The 22,150-nt window shown below is 38.3% G+C and overlaps 1 protein-coding gene and 1 long non-coding RNA gene across 3 annotated transcripts in view; one reads left to right on the top strand and one right to left on the bottom strand.

Moving 5' to 3' along the window:
- ZFPM2 (zinc finger protein, FOG family member 2) overlaps positions 1 to 22,150 on the top strand; it is a 442,921-nt gene that overhangs the window by 410,030 nt on the left and 10,741 nt on the right. The gene's annotated exons all lie outside the window — the stretch shown is intronic.
- Positions 526 to 21,249, bottom strand: LOC103661540. The gene is made up of 3 exons (XR_568163.2): positions 21,081 to 21,249; positions 2,584 to 2,752; positions 526 to 755 (listed from the first exon to the last, which is right to left on the bottom strand). It is a non-coding gene; the product is annotated as an uncharacterized LOC103661540 (long non-coding RNA).

Raw genomic sequence — 22,150 nt, forward strand, 5'->3', positions numbered from 1 at the left:
TTTTTGAGAGTTATCAGGCAGTTTGTCCCCAAATCCCTATTTCATGCCATTATTTTATTTTGCATTCTGAGGTATTTTGCAATGGTAACGTATTTTCAAGGTTCTCTGAGTTATTTCTAACAACTAGCTAGTTAAATAGTTAATGTGTCCTCTATTCAGCAGACAGAATTCACAATAGGAGGAAAGGACATACGGAGTAGCCTCTTGTTTCTAGTATTTTTTTGGCAAATATTTTTATCCTTTTATTTACACATTAATAATCTGTCACTGGCATTTCAAGAGGCCTCATGCAATTTATTCAACAATGAGTAAAAACTTGGCCAAAATCTCAGTGGTTGAACTGAATGTGAAAGAAGTCAGTGGTTTAAAACTATGTTCTGTGAAGTGTGTTATATTTATCTTTAAGGCATTTATCTCCATAGTTTTATCTATTTTGAGTAAAGGAAGGCATTAAAGATAAAGTATAGAACATGGAAGAAGAAAGAGAAAGTCTAACCCTACAGATAGAAATTCAGAAGATTGGTCTTTTATCATAACCAGCACTGATTTACGAACAGTTCTGTTTTTGTTAATTATTAATGACAGAACTCACAGCTTTATAGCCTCTCACTCATCTGTGTTCTCTCCCCTGAATTTTGCTTGTACATACAATGAAGTGTTAGCTGTGGAGATCATCTTGATTCCTCATACTCAGAAGGGATAGCCAGCATGCTGCTTTCCTTTTAGGAGGCACGAGAAGTAGCTTGAGTTCCGTCCTGTAGGCATGAAGAGCCATCCAGAGGTTGTGAGGGTGGAAACAGGATCATGTTTGTGTTTTAGTCATACATTCTTACAAGTGTACTTGAAAAGGACAAGACAGGAGGAAGGGGATTGACCGCTCTAAGATAGAGCTAATGAGGTCTGAACTGAGTCAGCTTCTCTGGAGGAGGCAAAGTGGGAGAGATTGGAAAGATATGCTGCATGGAGAACTGGCTATGAGTGAGGGCAGCAAGGGAACTAACAGGATTCTAGGATTCTGAGAAGATAATGAGACTCACTTAGGAAAATCTATTTCTCAGGCCTGTAAGTCTGATCAGAAGATGAACACTAGACCTCAATAGATTGGCAATATTGTCAACCATCTTCTCAGACCAATTTTCTGGTTCATTGTTAAATGTGTTGCTGAAATCAGCCATCCTGCCACGAGCTCAGATACCTGCCCAACGGAGCTTAGAAATATTGGATTTTCCTGATGGGGTGATGGTTTAGAAAATAATCAAGCAATTATGAAATGATCGATAGTAAAAATACTAGTAAAAATAATTCATATCAGACAAGCCTATTCCACCATGAATGAAACTTGGCCTGTGTTGTTACAACAGGGCAGCCATTTACAAGGATTTGAATAACCAGACACAGATACAATGATCATGAGCAAAATGCGTATCTGTGGTTTTAAAGCGGCAGGAACAGGAGGGGGGCCGTCTAGAAAACAAACAGGTGTAAAGATTTCAAACGATTTACGATGTACCTCTCCTTCTGTTTACAAAGCACAATTTGATTTTACATACCAACCTGTATAGTGACTTTAAAATTATTAAATGAGAACCGTAGCCAGCAATGCATGCAAAATATTCATTCATTGTTGTAAACTACAAAAATATTGCTTTTATGCAAAGAGAATGCCATTGTAGAATTTTAAAAGGCATAGAAATAAAAGGCTCAGGATTGGAGCGATTTAAACAAACTCACTAGAATATAGTAGATGATTAAAATACAATCTATAATTACATTACACTGGTATCAGGTAAGGATAAAAGCCTATAAATACACTGGGGTCAGGGTAAGCATAAAAAATGAAACAGTTATTTGAATAATCTGAGATCAAGTTGCAGTAATTAAAAATGAATGTATTATTCAAATGAAGGAATTAGGTTACAACACTCCTCGTATGAAAATATTATTGTGACAGACTGAAATAAGTTGGAAATGATTTTGATTAAAAAATGGGTAAAGGAATGTAATAACTTTCACCAGGGAAAAATAGACAATCAGGGAATATCAAAAAATTTTTTTTGGCTGCCAGATGAGAGACCACAAGAGGCTGGCTGTTCAAATGCTTTTTGATATTTTAAACTTGGAACAGTCAAGCTTCTGTTTTACTCTTTCATCAAATGATTTAATTTTCGAAATCATTCAAAGGTTCTAACTTCTTCCCAAAATTTTTCCAAAGTCCCTTTCTCTTTTCATAAAAGCAATATGGTTGTAGTTTATAACAATGAATGAATGTTTTGCATGCATTGCTGGCTATAGTTCTCAGTTAGTAATTTTAAAGGCGCTATACAGGCTGTAAACTCAAACTGTGGTTTGTAAACAGAAGGAGAAGTGCATCTCCTCTTTCTCCCTAGGTAGATAGATACATAGATAATGTACATATTTTTTTTCCTGCAAATATGTATACAGAAACCAGGGAGAAGGGAAGGCTGTTACTTATTAACTTGAACATTTCTTACAGTTAAAGGATGAAACTTTTAATTTATCCTACACCAAGCAGCTTTAGTTAAATATGCAATTGCATATGTCATCTGTTTAGGGAAAACTTACCTTTTATGAGGGAACATACATCCTCCTTCTGCTTAAGGGTGACTGTATTCAAGTATTTATACATTCATCTTCCATTATTATTTGTAGAAACTGCACAGTTAAATCCATGTGTATTATCCAAAAGAATAAAATGACCTCCTAGATGTAATAACATCAATGCCACCGGGTCCTAAGAAAGTAGGAACATCTGTTAAAAGCAAAATAAATTTTTAAACTATTTGTGAAGAAATGCTTCTCTAAAGAAAATAACATAATGTTTTTCTTAAATATTTTTGTGACTACATGGAGTTTTGTTACTAAAGCCATAGAACATATTTTAATAGCATATTTTTATTCAAACTACTTCCTCCAATTTCATACAATTAATTGATTTCTAAAAGCTGCTAGAACAACAATACGCTATGAACACCTACTAAATCCCTTCATACCTCATTAGTGGATAGATGGGACTCCACGGTTTCAAACCTGGAAATGTATAAATATTTCTAGAACCACAGAAGCATTTCTTTATTAATTCACTAGAACTACCTTGTTCCCTCCCTTGCAATATCATTAGTAACTTACAAGATGTCGAGTCAGAAAGAGTGATGTTATACCGTGCTGTATGCTTGAGTTACACCCCCATCATTAAAGCTCCAAAGGAATAAGGATCCTTTGTCAAAATTGACAGTCATGAGAGTTTTCCTGTGTTTGTTAGACTGATGGCTTGACTGGGTTCTCTTTAGAGGCTGTATTGAGAGGCTGTATCACAGGGCTTTGGAGTGAGCTGACTTGGGTTCTAGTCCCATAATTTAGGATCTCTACAAATGTGTGTGATTAATTTCTTTAAGCCTTTATTTCAATGGACATAACAACACCACCGACCTCACAAAGTTGTTTGGAGAAAAAAAATGAGTTAGCATAGTAAAAGTTTAACAACTATTAACCAGTATTACACAGTTAAGGTTATGAACTACGTATCAATCCTACAGCAGTCTTACATTGGAAGATAAATTACTCCCATGTGAAAAACAAAATATACATCTATGTGTGTTTGTATCTACACATGCACACACACACACACACACACACACACACACACACACACGGGCTGTTTGACCTTTGGTACACCATCCAACTTCTTAGAGCTTGATTTTCTTCATCTCTAACAGAAGGTCTAGAAACCCTCCATGGTTCCCACCAGCCATAAATATATACAATGTTGTGAGAAACATTCAATGGAGTAAGATAAATATATGCCTTGAAGTGTCTTATTTCAATAGCTTTTATTTGGAAAGAGGAAGAAAAACTCTCAGTTTTCTTTCTCCAAGGATAATTCATGGTTTTGGTGGAGTTTTATGTTGTTTTACTTCATATCCTCTGAAAAACAGAATCATCCACAAAGGAAAAATGGTCATTTACAAGGCACATATTACTTTGTTAAAATAAAAGTAGACTTCTTGCATTGCTGCTGTACTAGGTTTAGCTACTTGAGCCATTCAAGATAAAAATCAGGATCTATCATGAGTTTATCTCAACCACCCTTTTCCTATGATTCTTTCTCTGATCCCCCCAGGTCTCTTCTTGGCTTCGCTGGCCACTTCCTGGCCTCAGGGTAACTTCCTACAATGGAATACTTCAAAGATTCAGATAAATGTTCTTCTCTAGAGTAAGAATTCCCTTTGTCTTCTCTCCTTGCCTTCTTCCCCTTTCTCCTTTTTCTTTAGTGGTAGTGCTAAGGGAGTTACGGGAGGGGGATCCATGTTTCTGACTTTATTGCCATTTTCCTTATTTTAGAACTTTGTTGGTTCTCCAAGACTAAAATCCTAAAGTGAGCCTTGATCTTGAACTTTTATTTTTATGCTGTATCTCCTTTGCCTGTCTTTCCTCTTATCACTGCTTATAAAACATTACCACAATTTGTCCTTAGCCTGACCCTACCTCTGTTGAAATCCTTTTCAAGCTTTAATTATATCCTGTCTTGACTTGTTCAGTTCCTTCTTCAGCAATCTTCCACTCCCTAAAATTTTGGCTAAACTGAATACTTCAACTTCTGGTGGACCCTTTGTGTTCAGAAAAAAAATTGGCGTAGCCTCAACAACTTATATCTCCTTCTGTTACTTCCATTTTAATAGACATAGAAAGAAAGATAATTTAATCTGTTATATCTTTCTTACCTGTTATAAAAAAAATTATTGAGAAAAGTGTTTATTCTCTTCTTTCCACCTTAATCTTCTGTTTCCCTTTTTATTTATATTTTAATTTTATCAGGCTCTAGGTAGAATTGATAATATTGTTCTTTTAACTATCCTTGATCTAGTGAATTTAGAGCTGAAAGAATGGTTCATGAAAATATTGAAAGAATTACAGCAGGTGTTTGCATAATTCTAACAGAGTTATCTTAGTCATTTCCTTGGTGCCAGTAACAAGGCTTCCCTCACAAGTTTTCCTTGATACAGGGTTGACGATTCAGTGCACTACTCTTCTGTAGGACAACCAGAGAGGTAAACCACACCACACAGAGAGTAGGCATTTGAACACATTGAATGCTTACAAAGCAAAAAAAGGAAGAGGAGGGGGAGGAGGAGGAGGCGGAAGAAGAGGAAGGGGAGGAGAAGAAGGAGGATCAGAGGGAGAAGAGCTTAAGGAAAATAGTAACTCAACCTAGAGCCATGTGACTTTCTGCTCAAAAATATATATCTAACTCCTATTAAAATGATGGCTCATGTCCAAGGATCTCCCTATTACTAGAAGTGAAAAATGAGATCACATAGTAAATGCTTGAGAAATATTGCACAATAAGCTATATTTTCAGTTATACTTTTCAATTCATAACTAACCCTTAGAAGATATTTTATTTTGTTACCTAGGAAATAAGTTAACTCTGTTGTTCTCCTGAATGATATCTGCATGATATCTTGGCTCCTCTAAGGCATTAAGAAATTGAGGACAAAAATGCAATAGTAAAGTGTTCAAGGCATCTGTTCAAAAAATAAAAATAAAAAACATTCAAAGAAGTGGCATAAAACATAAAAAGCCCCACCCACCCAGAAGGTGAGGAAGGCCTGACTCTGACAGAGACATAGGGAGCTGTAGTGAATTGAAGAGAACACCCCTCAGCTCAGAAAGTTGTAAAGCAATGCCAGTCTCTTCGCCTTTTCCCTAGAAACCCATTTCCAGATTACTCGTTGACTTCTTCCTCCTTTGCTCACGTCTGGCCTCCCTCTAATGCAAATGACCCAGAGTGCGGTGGGCATTGGTAGACAGAGACACGTATGTTGGTGTAGCCGTCATGCCATTGTGCACACCCGTTCTCCGCGTGAACTTCTTGTCAGCTGCACGCTTGAGTGTGGTATTCTCCTTTGTCACTCCTCCCCTGGCTAAACCGCCCCCGGATTTCAGCCCCTGGCCTGTTCCGCTGTACTTGAGGAAGGCCTCCATGAAGAAGATCCCCACTATCTTCTCATTGTTCTTTTTTGCTTTTACTTGAGACTCATACTAAAAGTGACTGATGAAATGTGATATAAAACATGAATATATTTTACCAAATCCTGTCACAACAGGGTCCAACTAAGAGGGATCAGTGACACATTGAGAACATTCTCCTCTTCATTTGCAAAGGCAGTGATAACAGTGTATTTTTTGATAGCCAAATGATACCAGTCTGAGGACTTTGCATCCATTCTGGGATAAAGACAACATATTTTACTGTTAATCTTGCTGAAAACAATTGGTCTGCTTTTGAATATAGCATTGACCCTTTTGTGCAAATTAATGCACAGTAAAATTTATCATTCCAAACTGCACAATAAAATGGAACAGAAGGCCATACAAGTCTTAGAAAAATCATTTGGCTCTGGTTTTATCATCACATGAACAAAAATTTGAGATTTTGCAGCACATTCCCCTAAGATCACTCACTCATCTGCAGCAGCCTTGGCAGGAGGCCACCCTGCCTTCCACACTGCCCTTCCTAACTCGACTGTCAAGGACCGGCCTTGAAAGACGGGATTTTCAAAGCACTGGGCAGAGCCACAACTCCCTTTCTGTTTGTGGAGTTACAATGACTTGGAGCCCCATTTCTTCCTTTGAAATTATATGATGTGCTGTTGGGTTGACTGAGCACTTGTTTTTAATGTCTCGTTTTATTAATGCTAATAGTGAGAAAGGCTGAATGTTCTTAGGTGGTATCAAGGTTATATGGTAGCTATAGTATACATGTTCTATAAATACTGTGCTTTAAATAGGTCTTACAGATGATGGTGGGGTACAACATGGTGCTCATTATACAGCATCCCACTGACGTTTCCAAACCCACTTTCCACTTGCTTTGATGGGCCTTTGCCAAAAATTCAACAGTTGAAATCTTTCAAGTTTGAGATGCCCTGTGAAGTGGCTATATAATTGGGACTCTGCTCTAGGACTTCCACATAAGAAGGACAAAGGTTAAGAATGTAGTGTGACTATGGGCACCTTTGCCATATGCCAGGCCAAATTAAAATCAAGTGTGGAAAAGCACTCAGTCAATGACAGAATGATAGTAAGATGTGGGACAAGGTGAGTGTAGAGAGATTTATAAGGACACTCAGATAAAATTCCTTACACTCTTTAATTGTCATTAAAGGGAATGAAATACTGCTAGTTATAGACACCTAATGGTGATTGAAAAAAAATGTTTTAAAGTTAAGAGCAAAGTTGTCTTCTTGGCGGAGGAGAAGGCAGGCAGGGGGAAAGGAAAGAAAACAGAGTGTCACTTGGGACAGACTTTCTACACGATCATTTAGTCTTACATATATAATAATCTTTACTGTTCAAAGCTGCTTTTTTTTTTCCTTCTTCAGCACAAACGCATATTCTCGACAACATTCCAAGGTAGTGAATGTGTGTCAGTAATCAACATATATCTGCTAGAAGAGTTATATTATAAGAAGACTTTCAAACCTCTATGATGCAGGTTATAAGGCCTCTCTGCATTCTTCATTTAAGTAAGGTGTTTAAAAAAAAAAAAAAAAAGCAAAGAAATGGCAATTGTTTTATTTTAAGTGGAAAATTCATTTGGTGCGTTTATATTATACTCCAGGAACCCAGGCTTCTGTTCCTTTCCTGTTTGGGGGAGAAAAATGTTACATCTTTATGCTTTGTTATCGTCACACGAGCACTTGAGTTGAAAGCAGTGCCATTTAGATGAGCATCGGAGGACAGTCTGTAAATTACCACGAAGTTGTTTAGTCAATTAACAGAAATCTTTAAGGATTATAAAGCTTGGTATAGCAGCTTCACATTTAGGATAAAACAGAATTAAATAAATAAAGCCTTATTTTCTGGTCTTGGGGCTGGGCTCATAGAATGTACCGAGCGCCATCTGCTGGTAGTTCGGTTTTCAAAACCTCATTTTGTTCCCAAACTACTAAAAGTCCGCAGAAATCAAGACATGGTATACATACATCAATATATATACAGGGCGGGATTCATGAAGAAAATCAAAGGGTATGTATGGATTGTAAATTTCCCTCACTTCACATGAAAGTGTTTTATTATAATCTCCTACATCATAATTCTAAAATTTGCCGTAGGATAGAGACTCAGCAACATTTCAAATGGGAAATAAGTTTAGGTTCACTTAAATCATGCCATGAAAATATCTACCTCGAGCAAAAAATTTAAAATATTAAAAATAAACAAAACACTACAGTACCACTTCTCTGTGTGTATTTGGAAGCAGTTAATGAACATAGAAGTTTAATCTTGGTCATGTTGAGTCATTAAATTATATGTTAAATTATGTTATAGTTTCTTTAATTGTGTAAGACATTGGAAGGCCACATACTTAAAAATGCTACTTAAACTCTTACTCCATTGTTATTTAATAAAAAAAAAAGAATAAAGACCTCTGTGACCAAAGAATCCGTCTTAACAAAAGACTCAAAGGTAGGATAGGAAAGATATCTAGTACTTCTAGAAAGAATTCTACTTCACACAATTAGTGTCTTTGAGAATTTTTGTGCTATGTAAAACCTATGTCATATCTTTGTCCTCATAGCTGACGTCTCTCAAATTCAGGGAACATAGTAATGCAGTTTTGTCTGCATTTTAGGTCCTTCATACTCAGGCAGGAAATTAGACCCATTGTTCCCCATTAACCTTCTCTAGACCAGGCACAATATGAAACAGATTCCTGGGTGCCCATTTCCATCATTCCTATGGAAGGCAATTATTAGTTCTGTTGTATTAAACAGTAGATTGCAAAGAAAAATAATTACCTATGGGCAACTCTTAGAAAAACAAATTAAAAATATAAACATTAACGTAAATGATGTTATAATAAGAAAAGCTGACACGAATTATTATCTCCGGAATTTGAAGCTTAATAATAGGAGTTATTCATTGTTTATCATAGTACAGAGCCTATGGTGTCCTTCAGTAGAATTATGAGGTCTTACAGAGGGATATCGTGTTCTCTGAATAAAGGGATAACTTGAAAAAAAGAACATCCTCTGGTAGCCAAGAGATACGAGAAAAGTATTATATATATATATTTTTTTTTTTCAAATAGCAATATGAAGGCAGTTTGTGTATTAAATAAATACCGTGGGTTTTTTTTAAATACATAGTATATTTTGTGAAGAGAAAATTAGAGTAAATTAAGTAAAAGTTAATAAACTTTGAGAAAGCATGGAATGACATGGAATGATGTTGGCTATTCAGAGAGAGGTTTCCAGAAAAACACAACGCAAAGGAATTTAACCTCTTTTCCTAGTTTCTTCTTTCCATGAATATGTCAGGTCAGCGTCTAAGAGGTGGATTTCTTCTAAGAACAAGGAGTTCCTGACCATTCGAACTTACTGTCGTTGAACCCACGTCTTGGGAGGAGATTCTGAGCAGAGTAGCGCTAGGTGCTAGCGGGACGGGAACATGGAAGCCGTCCGTTGGCTGGTGGCTGACTGAGAACTACAATGCGAGGTCCTGCCGTCTCCTTGGCACTTTCATCTCACGCATCTACCCGGCCCTGCAGGGGCCTGCCAGCCCTTCAGGACCCCTTCATAGGAGTCTCCACTTTTAAACTGACTCCCTGGAGAAGTTTAATGAGCCTCTTGGAATTAAGAAAAAAAAAAAAAAAGACAAAGCAAAACAAAGAAGTGTAATGGAAATGGACAAGTTGAAAAAGGAATAGAGAGGTTCATTTCCAGCCTGGTGCTCGGGGGCCTTTCATCACGATGCTGCAATGGATATTTCAGAGCAGTGGAAGGAGGAAAGAAAGAAATTAAAAACAGCCTCCTATGATGAACTTGGATAATTTATTCCTCTGCAGAACAGTAGGCACAATGTTTCATTTTTTCCCCCTCTGCTCTTCTTTTCCCCTCCACCTAATTTCCGAGCATTCCCAGGCTAGGCAAGAATGAAAATGAAGCATACCCCACACACGAGTCGTAAGAAAGTGCGGCATGCACTCAGATTATTCATAAGCTTGCAAGTTGTGTATTTTGGTGGAGATTTCCTCCCTTCTGCTCCTGATTGCTGATGAAGAATGGTGTTTTAATAGGCAGATGGTAAAGACAATTACAGTTAGGGGCTCAGCTGGGAGTTACATCAGTTTATTGCAAATTATTAGTTGATAAATGCTTTTGTTTACAAGCAGAGTCTTAAGCAGCTTTGTAATCAGTTTATCAGCTGCAAGCGGAATTTTGACAGATCGCCTTTGGGGTGTCATGTCAGCTCTTGGCTAGCCATTTAAAATCATGATGGCTGGGCAGCCAGACTGTCAGATGGGCTACCTCAGAACACCACTGCGAGCTCCTGCAAAGCCATGACACAGCACATCTTAGCCCAGAGCACAGACCCAGGAATGCTGAAAAGACTCCATCAGCAGACCTTTTTCCTGTTGAAATCCCATAGAAACAGCATATCAATTTGCTAAACCCAACACGTTGTGACTGATGTGACTTCCAGCACATTCGTTCAGAAAATTTTCCAGGCAGTTCTCAATGCCTTCTTAATCATGGGGCAAACCTTTCTGTTCCGACACTTCAACAGAAATCTGGAACTGACCACAAGGACACTGTTCACTTTTTTGAAGGGGGCTTCTTGTGCTTCTTCAAAGGGAAAAGAAATTATCTCAGTAGGAGACATTTTTCCTACAGGGAAAAAAAAAAAGTTCTGTGGAGAGAATGCATGCCAGGAGCTAAAAGCTCTGGTGGGGATTTATTACAAATTTGGCCTGGGGGATGTCCTGTGTGATGGAAGAAGAGTTTAGGACACACAGTGGTGTAACCATGCTGGCTTTGTTTCCCTATAAAATCAAAACCTATAAAATGGGATGATAGTTATTTCCTATTTATCACACAGATAATTCCTGGAAATTAACAAGAGTGTTCATGTCTCTTTGTTTCTGAGTTCTGCTCAGACCAATATTATCTGTTGAATCTATGCTAAATAACAAAGCATATAATGTTTGAAATGACAAGTAATGCACAATGTTGAGCTCATTTCCAAAATACTTGCTGAGGGAGGACACTATAATTTAGTGATTTTACATGATAGCTTTACCAGCATTTACAGGCAGTTTGCTTTGCTGTAAATACAGTTTATACACCTGAGGTGTTCGGAGATGTATCCTTGGAAGGATTCACTTGATCATAAGTCTATAAACAATTCACGTTTACTTAACTTTATGTTTCTTGAACAAAATAAATTTTGTAGGCTTAAAACAAAAAAATATTTAAATATTCATGGACGGTAGCTCCTACAATTGTCATTTTCATTTGCACCTACTGACTGGTAGTTTGTATGTTTTTATTTCCTGGTATTCAAGGGAAATTTATTAATCTGATAGGAAACTAGCTCCTGAATCCAGAAGCCAGGTTTCATAGCTGGAATTAGATATTCCATATCCTCTAAAATATTGACCTAATACAGGAAGATCTTTGGAAATATGACTCCAGCTGATAAATTTGAAATCGTATGTAACATGTGTAAAAGCAAAAATCTTTCTTCTCTTAATCTCAGAAATATGGTTAAGTATCTCTATTCATTTATCTCCCTGACTCCTGTTCTAATTCGATCTCACTTTCTCAATTAAGATCCTAAAATCATCAGAATAGAATCAACCTTATTTAAACTGACCACATGGCTCAGTAAAGTTTGTAATTTTAACGTTGGGTTCACAGAAGCTTCCTTAAAAATGAGAGTATAGTTTTTATCCTCACTTCAATATTCAGCATACAGTCCTCAGTTCCCAATTTTCCAGTTCTTAAGCAATTAAATGTTCTATTGACATCAGAGGAAAGGCTGCCTACAGAAGAGCTGAAGAATGAAAGCCTTGATATCTTAAATTGTAAATTGTGTTTTAACATAAAGAACATAAAAAGTTGTTTTTCGGGTTTTTTTTTAATCAAGTTAATGAAGGATAAATAGTGAATTTGGCAAATAGTTCTGCTGTGTGTCCACCCCTCTTGATTGAAAAAGGTGAAGAATAATTAAAAAAAAAAAAAATCTGTTCTCTCTGTTGGCCCAGATACCAAAGACACACTCCAGAGTTGCTGGTCAAATCTGATTTCCCCCCTTTCCCGGGAACTGCTGGGGTGTTCTATGACAAGATGTCAGGAGTGCCAGGATGGGAAAGTTGAATGCCCCCAAATGCCCTGCATTGCCTATAAGTACAAATGAAAAATGTTAAAGATTATTTAAAAACAGGAAAGACCTTTTGCAAAGTGCTTGTGATTTATTGCCGTGTATTGTGCAGATCTTTATCAATTATTCTCACTCTATTTTATTCAAAAACTATTGTAAACTATGAGTTGGCGTGTTGCTGCATACGGAAAAAAAGGCATTAATCAACTCTAAATAAACAAGTGCAAAGATCTATCTAACAACTATGAAGTAGTTAATACATTTTTAAGCAATTTTATTATAGAAAGGAGGTCTAAAAGAGTAATGCTTAATTATCTGGACTCCTCTGTGCTGGGCTCCCTTTTGATTGTATTAATGAAGCAGCTGGCCCATTGTTTCCCTTTAATTCCTCTATTGTTTTAAGAATATGTCACAGCTCTTTATTCTTTTATCAGGTGCTGAGCAGGAGGACCCACACAATGCCTCATATTCCTACTGTATTTGCCAAAGCACAAAGAAACCTCCACAGCGCTTTTCAAAGAAGGGGCACACATAATTTATAAGTTCTATTCCTTGCACTACTCCGCTGTCAAGAATTTCAACAATATTGGATTTGAATTCATTATAAAATTTGTATTAAACAATGTGGCTACGTATAGATATACATACCATGGTCATGTCTAAAGCTTGAGATCTAGGCATTAACAGACACGGTGTTGAAATGGGGCAATTATTTAGCTTTTAGGGAGTTATTCTGACCAATAGCTTCCCAGTTAGGAAAAAATGAAATTTCACAAGCAGGCATCATGTTGGATTTTCAAATTATTTAGTTCAAAGAAGTTAATGACCAAACAAGTGAGTATCCCTGTTTCCTCCACTTCCAGAAACATAATGTCCCTCTGTGTGTGTGTTCAACAGTCCATTTATTTCCCCCAGAGAAAGGACTTAATCTACCTGAGTGTGCCTAAGAGGTATCACGGTTTACTCTGTAGACCAGTGGGTAATCTTTATTAACTAAACTCTGATCGGCAATTGACCATCTTCTTACCCACATCTGACATCACGTGCGTGAAGGAGGTAGACTTTCAGATTAATGCAGAAATATTACTATACATCTGAAGAAATCAAAATGCTGTAGCAGTTTAGTATGTGATATAATATTTTGTTGCCAGAGCTATCTAAAAATGCTGGTTCATTTATATGTGATTACTTTTTCTCCAAATTTCCATGAAAATCACAAAAAAACCTTCCATGTTAAAATCTCAAAGGTGTAACTGACATAGACATTCTCTTTTTCCACCTGTGGGTTTTTTTCTTTGTTTTCTTTCTGTCAAATGTCTGTATTTTGGAGGCTGTTTCATTGATTTTTTTTTTTTCCCCTAGAGTTCTCAGTCTCTAATAAAAGGAAGTAAGACTTAGTGACTTAATGCTCTGTGGTAGAAGTTACTAGCGTCAACTTTTAATATATGCCTAGAAAAGCCATTAGAATAAATTATTGTAAACCACCGATTTCCTTTTGTATTGTTAGGTGAGTGTGTGTGTGTGTTTCGCTTTAAATAAAGTTTCAAACTGGTATCTCTATTTGCTTAAGGCTTCTTATCCTTCTGCATATTGAGGCAGAGAAATACAGAATCTAAATGTGATTTAATTGGTTCAATTTGCTGTATATTTTTGTGCTAAGCTTAGGTCCGTATCTTGATGAGCGCAGATGTAGTCGTGTTCGAGGTGTACAGCATCGCGTTGCTTTTGCATTTCCTTATTTTTACAAAGCAAGCGTCTATCAATCACACAGATAAATTAGAAAGAAACATGTATAGACATAACACATGGAAAAGATTTTTCAGCGTGCTATGTAATTATTAACCTGATTTTTACTATTGTAAGAAGCCGTGAATTGCAGATAGCATGGACGAAGTTAAATGCTTTTATACTGGATACATTTTGCTTATACAGAACTCTATAGGTATGGTCGAACAATATAATTGAAGCTTTGTCAGCTCCGTAACCTAGCAACAGATAATACTGTTAGGTTACTGAATTGCTCCTGGTTGACAAGTAGGGAGTATTTTTGTGTTTATCATGTTTGCTAATGATGGGCTCCTTTCCAAAAGGCTTGTCTTAATCTTAATTAGAGTTTATCAGCAGAGGTCTGCATGACATTGTGCAGACACTGATTTCATAAATAATAAAAAGTGCAAGTGAAAAATTTGGCAGGATGGAGAGATATTTAAGGGCACTGCTTCTAGTAAGAGGAGCGTGGATTTCCAAAATATAATCGAGCTTGAACTGTGACTTTATCCTTTATTATCGAAACTTGTAGTATACTTCACTGCAGTTTTGACAGCAATTATGAAAAAAATTTATAGGCTTCCTGTTAGGAACCCTATCTGTTTGCACAAGAACTTTGATCATAAACATTACTTAGAACAGTAAGTACATGGTTTTTCAAGAATGTCAAGGTCTTAGTGGTTATTACTTTCTATGGAACCTTGAATGTATCTGTCCTTTTTTTGTGAAGGGAGTGGTGTGTGGGTGTGGAGACTGGGAAGAGTGACTATGTTTGCAGCATAAGAGGCAGACAAAGAGAGGATCCCAAAATAACCTTTCCATTTGGTGGAAGCAAGAGAGGTATCAGATAGCTGCTTTAGTGCCCGATGTCATTTGATAAAGACTTCACGTCCAAACAGCAGAAATGTGATTTTTTCTTTCTTTTTTGCTCTGATTTATACAATATGATCTTTCACAGTTTGGAGGGGGGATACAATATGATTGACCATTTCTAAGAATAAGTTACAAACCTTCAAAATAATAAAGAATTAAACATTGTAAAACCAAATGTCATTCACAAATTTACCAAGTTCCTAACTGGTTTATTCAGTTGAAAGGTGATGCTGTCATTACATCCTTGCTTCATCCATCTTCCTCACCTTTTCACTCAACACTCCCCCAGTCTTCAAACATTCAAGGACAAGGGGAAATTCAGAGCTGTTTTCAGCTGCCATTTTCTAAGTTCAAAATCTCCCTACTGGATTGTTTGGACCTGTCTATGTATTTGGTTACCAAGAGACTTCCGTTCACAGCATCTCACTCTTTCTGCCATATACAGACACAGAGAGCTCACCCTGATGCTGGCGATTCTCAGAGCTAGAGGCACATGAAGCCCTCTGGGGAGCTTCTAAAAAATAACGAAGCCCAAGCATCACTCCCGGAGATTTGGATTTGACTGATTTGGGGTAGGACTAGGAAATTGGTGTTGATTAAGAGCTCCCAGGTGAACTGACTGTGTAGTCAAGATTGCCAAGCAGTGGTCCATGGTTATGTGCAATTGTGAGGCCTTTTAGAGTCCAGCTCAACTTGTAACTGAAATAGGGAGTTGGAAAAAGGCTACCTTCATATTTAGTACTACCAAATGAGTTTAATATGTGTGAAATGTTTATTATAGCACTTGGCACGTACTGAGTGCTTTCTAAGTGCTGGCTATTCGAATTATGTGTTAGTCTTAGTAGAAGGTAACCTGAAGTTATTCCACATGACAAATATGGACATTATGCTCCAGATCATAGCTATGAACTTAACAGCTGTATCTCATCACTGTGTAATCCTCTTGGTGATGTTTCATGAAGTGAACCATCTTATTTTTGATTGGGAGAGATAACTGTGCTAAAATTACTCAACAACTGAATGATCAAGTACGGCGCGGTGTAGTTTGTGAACACCAGAGGTCACTGTGACTCCTTTGGGACACCTGGTTTTTCCCAAGTACGGCGTCCAGAGCCAAACTGCCTTGTCCAAATCCCAACGTCCGTACCTTCCTCCCTTCCTCCAATTCCCCGTTATCCGTGTGACCTTGAACACCTTACCTACACTTCCAGACTCATGATATCACAGTAAAATGGGAATAAATAAAAGCCACCTTACTGCTTTCTTGGGAGAAATTAAGAGACTGCATGCAAAGCACTTAGCCCAGTGCCCATAAGTAGCACAGAGAAACCACTTAATAACCGTGTGATTATTACCATTATTAGCCCAGGGGTCATAGAAGCTTAGAAAGTTGCTCACAACCTGATGATAATCATCTACAGGACATCTAGCCTGAGGCTGTCATTTTATATGAGGCAGGTAAAGAAATTCTCTAAGATCACTCCGTCAGGAATCATCAAGTCAAGACAGAACTAGTTTCTTACCTACCGACCCGTCAAGTCCTGTTTCTTGTCCATCTTTGCGCTGGGGACAAATAACATTTTCAGGGACTTGGGGTGGCAGCTGGGCCTCATTATTAACATGTAATCCCTTACACCAAGATCATTTGCTCCTGATGCCTGAGCAAAGAAAGTCGGAAGAGTTTTATCAATTAAGCATATATTATTGCCACATAGGCACCCCACCCCTTTACATAACTCATTTGTTTTCAGATCTATATGCCATTAGTTTGGATTTATATATTAAAAATTTACTTGGTTTAAATCTGGGAGCGTTAAGCACACTACTGCATATGAAAGCCACAGAAAACTTCCATTCAGGCGTCTTCAATTCCATGTCCAGAGAAGGTTGACAGGAACACTCCACTGGTGCCCCGAACGCAAGCGGAAATCCAAGTCAACAAAACCATCAGGAGCTATGTCACTCACAATTTTCAAATCTATACAAGTATCCAAAATTCATTCAAATGAAAACAGTTTGTGTGGCCAAATACAGTCAACTCCATCTTAGGAGCAACTTGAACTTTCAAGATGTTTTCTTAAAGTAGCTTTGTTAGGAAAGCTGGTAGGAGAGAAGACCTTACTCTGTTGTTGTAAACCGTCTTATATGGGAAGCACTTTATGAAAGTGAGATTCCTATCTTTAGCTGTGGCTAAAAAAAAAAAAGACTTGCGCAAATATTTGAGATTCACAATGGTGGTTTTTAGTGAAAAAATGGTGCTCTCATTTTTTCCCAATTTTTTTTATTGTGGTAAAATATATATAACACTAAATCTATCATAACCATTCTTAGGTGTGCAGTTCCATGGCATGAAGGACATTCATATCGTCCTGCAACCATCCCCATGGTCCATCTCCAGAACCCTTTTCATTTTGCAAAACTGAAACTCTACATCCATTAGACAGTAACTCCCCATGTGCTCCTCCTCCAGCCCCAGCAACCATTAGCCCACTTTCTGTCTCAGTGATTTTGAATACCCTAAGGACCTTACTGTAAGTGGCATCTGCATTGTGCAATGTTTGTCTTTTGTAACTAGCTTATTTTACTTAGTATAACGCCCTCAGATTTCTTCCATATTTTAGCATATGTCAGAATGTCCTTCCTTTTTATTTATTTTTTTAACATTTCTTTCCTTATTGAAGCTGAATATTCCATTGTATGTATATTATCCGTTTATCTGTCAATGGACACTTGGGTTGCTTCCATGATTTAGCTATTTGTAATAATGCTGCTATGAACATAGGTGTGCAGATATCTCTTGGAGACCCTGCTTTCAATTCTTTTGAGTATATACCCAGAAGTGGAATTGCTGGATCGTAAGTTAATTCTATTTTTAATTTTTAATGAACTGCCATACTGTTTTCCAGTGGCTGCACCATTTTACATTCTCACCAGCTGTGCACAAGGGTTCCAATTTCTCCACATCCTTGCCAGAACTTGTCATTTTCTGGGTTTTGTTTTTGTTTTTGTTTTTTGATAGTGGTGTTCTCAGTTTAAAGCCAAATGTAACATTCTTTGATTCGTTTCCATTGAACATGAGGTCAGTAGGATGAAGACACCAAAATGGCTAAATATCAACATAATTTAGCATTTGCATGCACTCAGATTGCTCCTTAATCAAGACAGATACTAAGGCCTTCTATGCAATTATCAATTAGAGTTGGCTATATCTACCCTAGCTCCAAACACCTGAAGGTAGGAACCTGGTTCTCCTGCCCCCTCAGTCCCATGTCAGGGCTAGAAACCATTTCTGCTTCTGACTGGTCAAGAGGCAGTATGTGGTCCACGAATGGATGCAGCCTTAGCCCTCTTTTCCAAAATGAGTTAGCTCTCTCCAGTGAAGCAAGGATACATTTGCTCATTGAATCCATAGGCTTTTCTTTTCTTTCTGGTGAGATTTCTTGGATTTAGCAGGACAATGAGAAATGAGAATAATAGTCTCAACCTGACCAAACCAAAACGATACTCATGACCAATTACATAGCACTTATTATATGTCAGGTGCCATTCTTAAGCTTTCATATCTATTAGCTTATTTTATCCTCATAATAACACTGTGAATTTAGTACTATTATCGGCATTTCCATTTCCAAGGATGAGGAAACTGATCTGCAGAATGCTTAGGTGACAAGTTCATATCACACAGTAAGTGGCAGAGCCAAAATTTTTCCCTGGCTGTCGGTTCCATCGTCCGTAAGTCCTGCAGATGGAATCATATCCCCAACTAATAGTCACACTTGGGATGTTTTATTGGAATCTGTCATTGAAACCATGTTACAATACCAGACATATATCTCTCCCTATAAATGAATCCCTAAAGTTGAATACTCTAAATTCACCATCTAAAAAACTCAGCCAAATGGTTTCAAAGAGCCAACCCTTGGTTTTTCTGGTGCCATTCTCTTGGTTCCCCTATAACTTCCAAATACGTGCTCTATCTTTTTTTCTTTTAAGATTTTATTTATTTATTTGTCAGAGAAAGAGAGAGAGGACAAGCAGGGAGAGCAGCAGGCAGAGGGAGAAGCAGGCTCCCGCTGAGCAAGAAGCCTGATGGGGGACTCTATCCTAGAACCCCAGGGTCATGACCTGAGCCAAAGGCAGATGCCTAACCAGCTGAGCCACCCAGGCGTCTAGCTCTATCTTTAAATTATCACTTCTCCTCCACCCACATCTTAATTATTGAGCTTTCCCAAATTTCAGTCTGTTTTTTTTTTCTTTTCGCTCTTCCTGCATTACCACATCAATGCAAAGAGCATCCACAGTCATTTAGAATGTGCTGATGACTTCCAAAATCTTTTTTTTTCCTCCAGCCTTATGTCTCCTCCAAATTCCAACTGCCTCCTAGATACATTCATTCAGAAGCCCCTCAGCGATTTTAGATTTTACGTTTTCAAAGCAAAATCCAGTATTTTTGTGCATGCACAGACACGCACATACAACAGACATGCACGTGCACACCTGGGCTTTGGAGTCGGACAGACGGAGCTCTAAATCTGATTCTGTCACTGGCCGTGTGTGTAGCTTTGGGGAAGTTAGTTAACCTCTCCAAGCTTTAATTTTCTCAACTCTAAAATGAGGAAAATATCACCTACCTCCAAGAATAATTGATGGGATTAAAACAGATGAAATACATAAACGCTTTAGCCTATTGGGCCCAAAGAAAGTGCTCCTAATTAATACAACAGTCTCGTTATTGTCTGTAATACCACTGTTAATACATCAGCGCTACTGCCTCGTTGACGGCATCCCCGCCGTCTGGTTTCCCAGGCCGGAACCATTGAGTTATTTTCAGAAGCCTCCCTCCTCTTCCTCATCTCAGGAGATCAGCCCCGTTCTCTCTCTCTCTTGAACTTGGCCCTTTACTCCCTCACAGTTTGCATCTCTCGCAATTGAACTAGTACAAGAGCCTCCAAAGGGCCCTTGGGGTAACACTTCCTGTGCGCTCCCCACCATGATGAGCCAGACAGAACTGTTTTTCTGTTACTTTCGAAGCTGTCCTGCCCTGCACTAAACTTTTCTGGGGGAGGAAGCCCTGATATGTAATGTCTGCTAATTCCAGTGGCAAGTGCTTCAGCTTTCACCGTGGCCAATTCCAAGTTACTAGTGTGATATCCAGTAGCACAGAAAATGCCTGACCATTGGACTTTGTGCCCTAGGATCCAGGTCAGGCTGGTGCAAGCACACCCCTGCCTGTGACCAGCCCTTTCTCCTTCAGACCCCAAGCTCCAGCAAGGTGGCCTCTGAACCATTACCAGGACCAGTCAGGCTCTTCCATAATCCTGCCTTGCATGCATGCCCCCTTCTCTGCAGCAGTGATCGACCTGCCAGCTCCCCCACACGTACTTCTGCTATTTTACCTTTATATTTCGTGAGTCGGTAAAAAAGTCACCTTGGATGGCTGCCGGACTCCCCTGAGACCTGTCAGTTATTCACTCCTCTCACATTTCTTTGGCATTAGGCGATGCCACCCACCATGTGGTACCGGCGTCCATCGCCTTTATGTGTGCATTCTAGCTGCTGGTGAAGCCGCGAGCCCAGCCCAGCACACAGCAGAGGGTCAATGAAGAGCTGATGAATGAATGATTGGAGAGATTAAAATCCTAAGACAGCTGACTTCCTCATCAAGTCTACACGGTACATTTTTAGTCTAATTCAGCCTTTCTAAAGGATATGCTCTGACTAAACCATAAAATGAGATAAAATGATAAAGATAATAAAACATGAAACATTATTCAGTATGTCGGAAAACATCTATTACAATCGCCAGGCTGTTTAATCATGTAGAAAAGTCATTTTTGCTTACTTTTCATTACACCTAATATTCCTGAGGTTTATTTTATTTACTTATTGGGTCTTTCTGGTTCAGCGTTTGAGCCCAAGGATTCTGAGTCATCCTGCGACATCGTTCACTGCTGGGATAGAGATTAGCTTCTCCAAAATCTCAGTTTCTCCTGGGAACCTGAATCCACACCTTTCCTTTTGTGAAAGATGCCCACAGCTGGATTTACCAAAAGTGTAAATTTCTCCAAAGGGGTGACATGTTACCAATAACGGAAGTCATTCAGTTCATCGCTGAAATCCAGTGTCTCCCGGAGAGCAGGCCATGAAGTAAACCGCAACTGAGGAGCCTGGCTCTGCCCCCCTCCCCCTCCATTACAAAGACTCACTTAATAAACTGTACCCCAGAGGAAAGATAAGGTGCAAATGATTACCTTGTCTGCAGCTGTAAGTACTTGGGATCTGTATGCACATCAGAGAAGGCAGAGCGGCAGAAGCCTTCCTGGGGGAGGAATGGGCTCCGCAGACACGGGGCCACCCAGCGCTTTGCCGCGCTCAGCGCCCCCGCAGAGACGCACTTTAGCTGCTCTATTTGTAAATAAGTGAGCGCCAAAGTGAATCTGTTTTTCAACTTTGGGAAACTTGGGTGCTTTCAAATCCGTTAGAGTCAAAGTGAGGAAAAAAAGTTGTTTTCTAGCCTTTTGGTAGATTTTGGTTTCACTTTTGGTACATCGGGGTTTTACTTGCAACTTTCGCACCAATTCGAGGTACGTAATCTTAGCTGTATTTTTCACAAACTTGTACTGTCGCGGCTGGTGTTCTGTCTGCTTACCTTTAAAACGTAATCAGCTGGTGTAATTAACTGTCCGAGGCTTCTCTGGAAGTGTCCCGGTTCTTCTGTGCGACTCTGCCATCTCGTGTGCTGTTGTTATCTTTTCCAGCAGATTTTTACCACAAGTTGTTTAAAAACTATGATCTATTTAAGGATGGAGGAAATGAAGTGCAGTTGAAGAGACAGTTATGCCGAAAGATAAACAGAGCAATATTACTTATCAGAATGGGTACAATTTTGGCTTGCTTAATGAGTACAATATATAGCTTCGCAATATATACACAATGAGAAAAAAAGCTTTATAACATATCAAGTATGCCACATTATTTCAGGCATAACTGTATAGGATACGTATCTAGGCCTGAGAGTGTAGATAACGAAATATAAGTGCTTTGCCTGTCTAAACATGTTAAATAAATGAGCATACACTATCGCGTTCCAATACATTAGAAGATGTACTTGCATAGTTAATTTTTTTTAATGCACCACACGTGATCATTTGAAGTGCAAAGCCAGAGTATATCTTAGTATTTGAAGAAGGGGCTCTTTTCATTTAAACAAATCTTTATTTAAATAAGCCTTTTGAAAAGGATCTGTGGCATATCTTCTTTTCAGGAAGTTCAATCAGGGTAAATGGAGATAAAGAAGCCGCATTATGAGGAATATTATATA

The sequence above is a fragment of the Ursus maritimus genome, unplaced genomic scaffold, assembly GCF_017311325.1.
Source record: "Ursus maritimus isolate PB19 unplaced genomic scaffold, ASM1731132v1 scaffold_9, whole genome shotgun sequence".
NCBI lineage: Eukaryota > Metazoa > Chordata > Mammalia > Carnivora > Ursidae > Ursus > Ursus maritimus.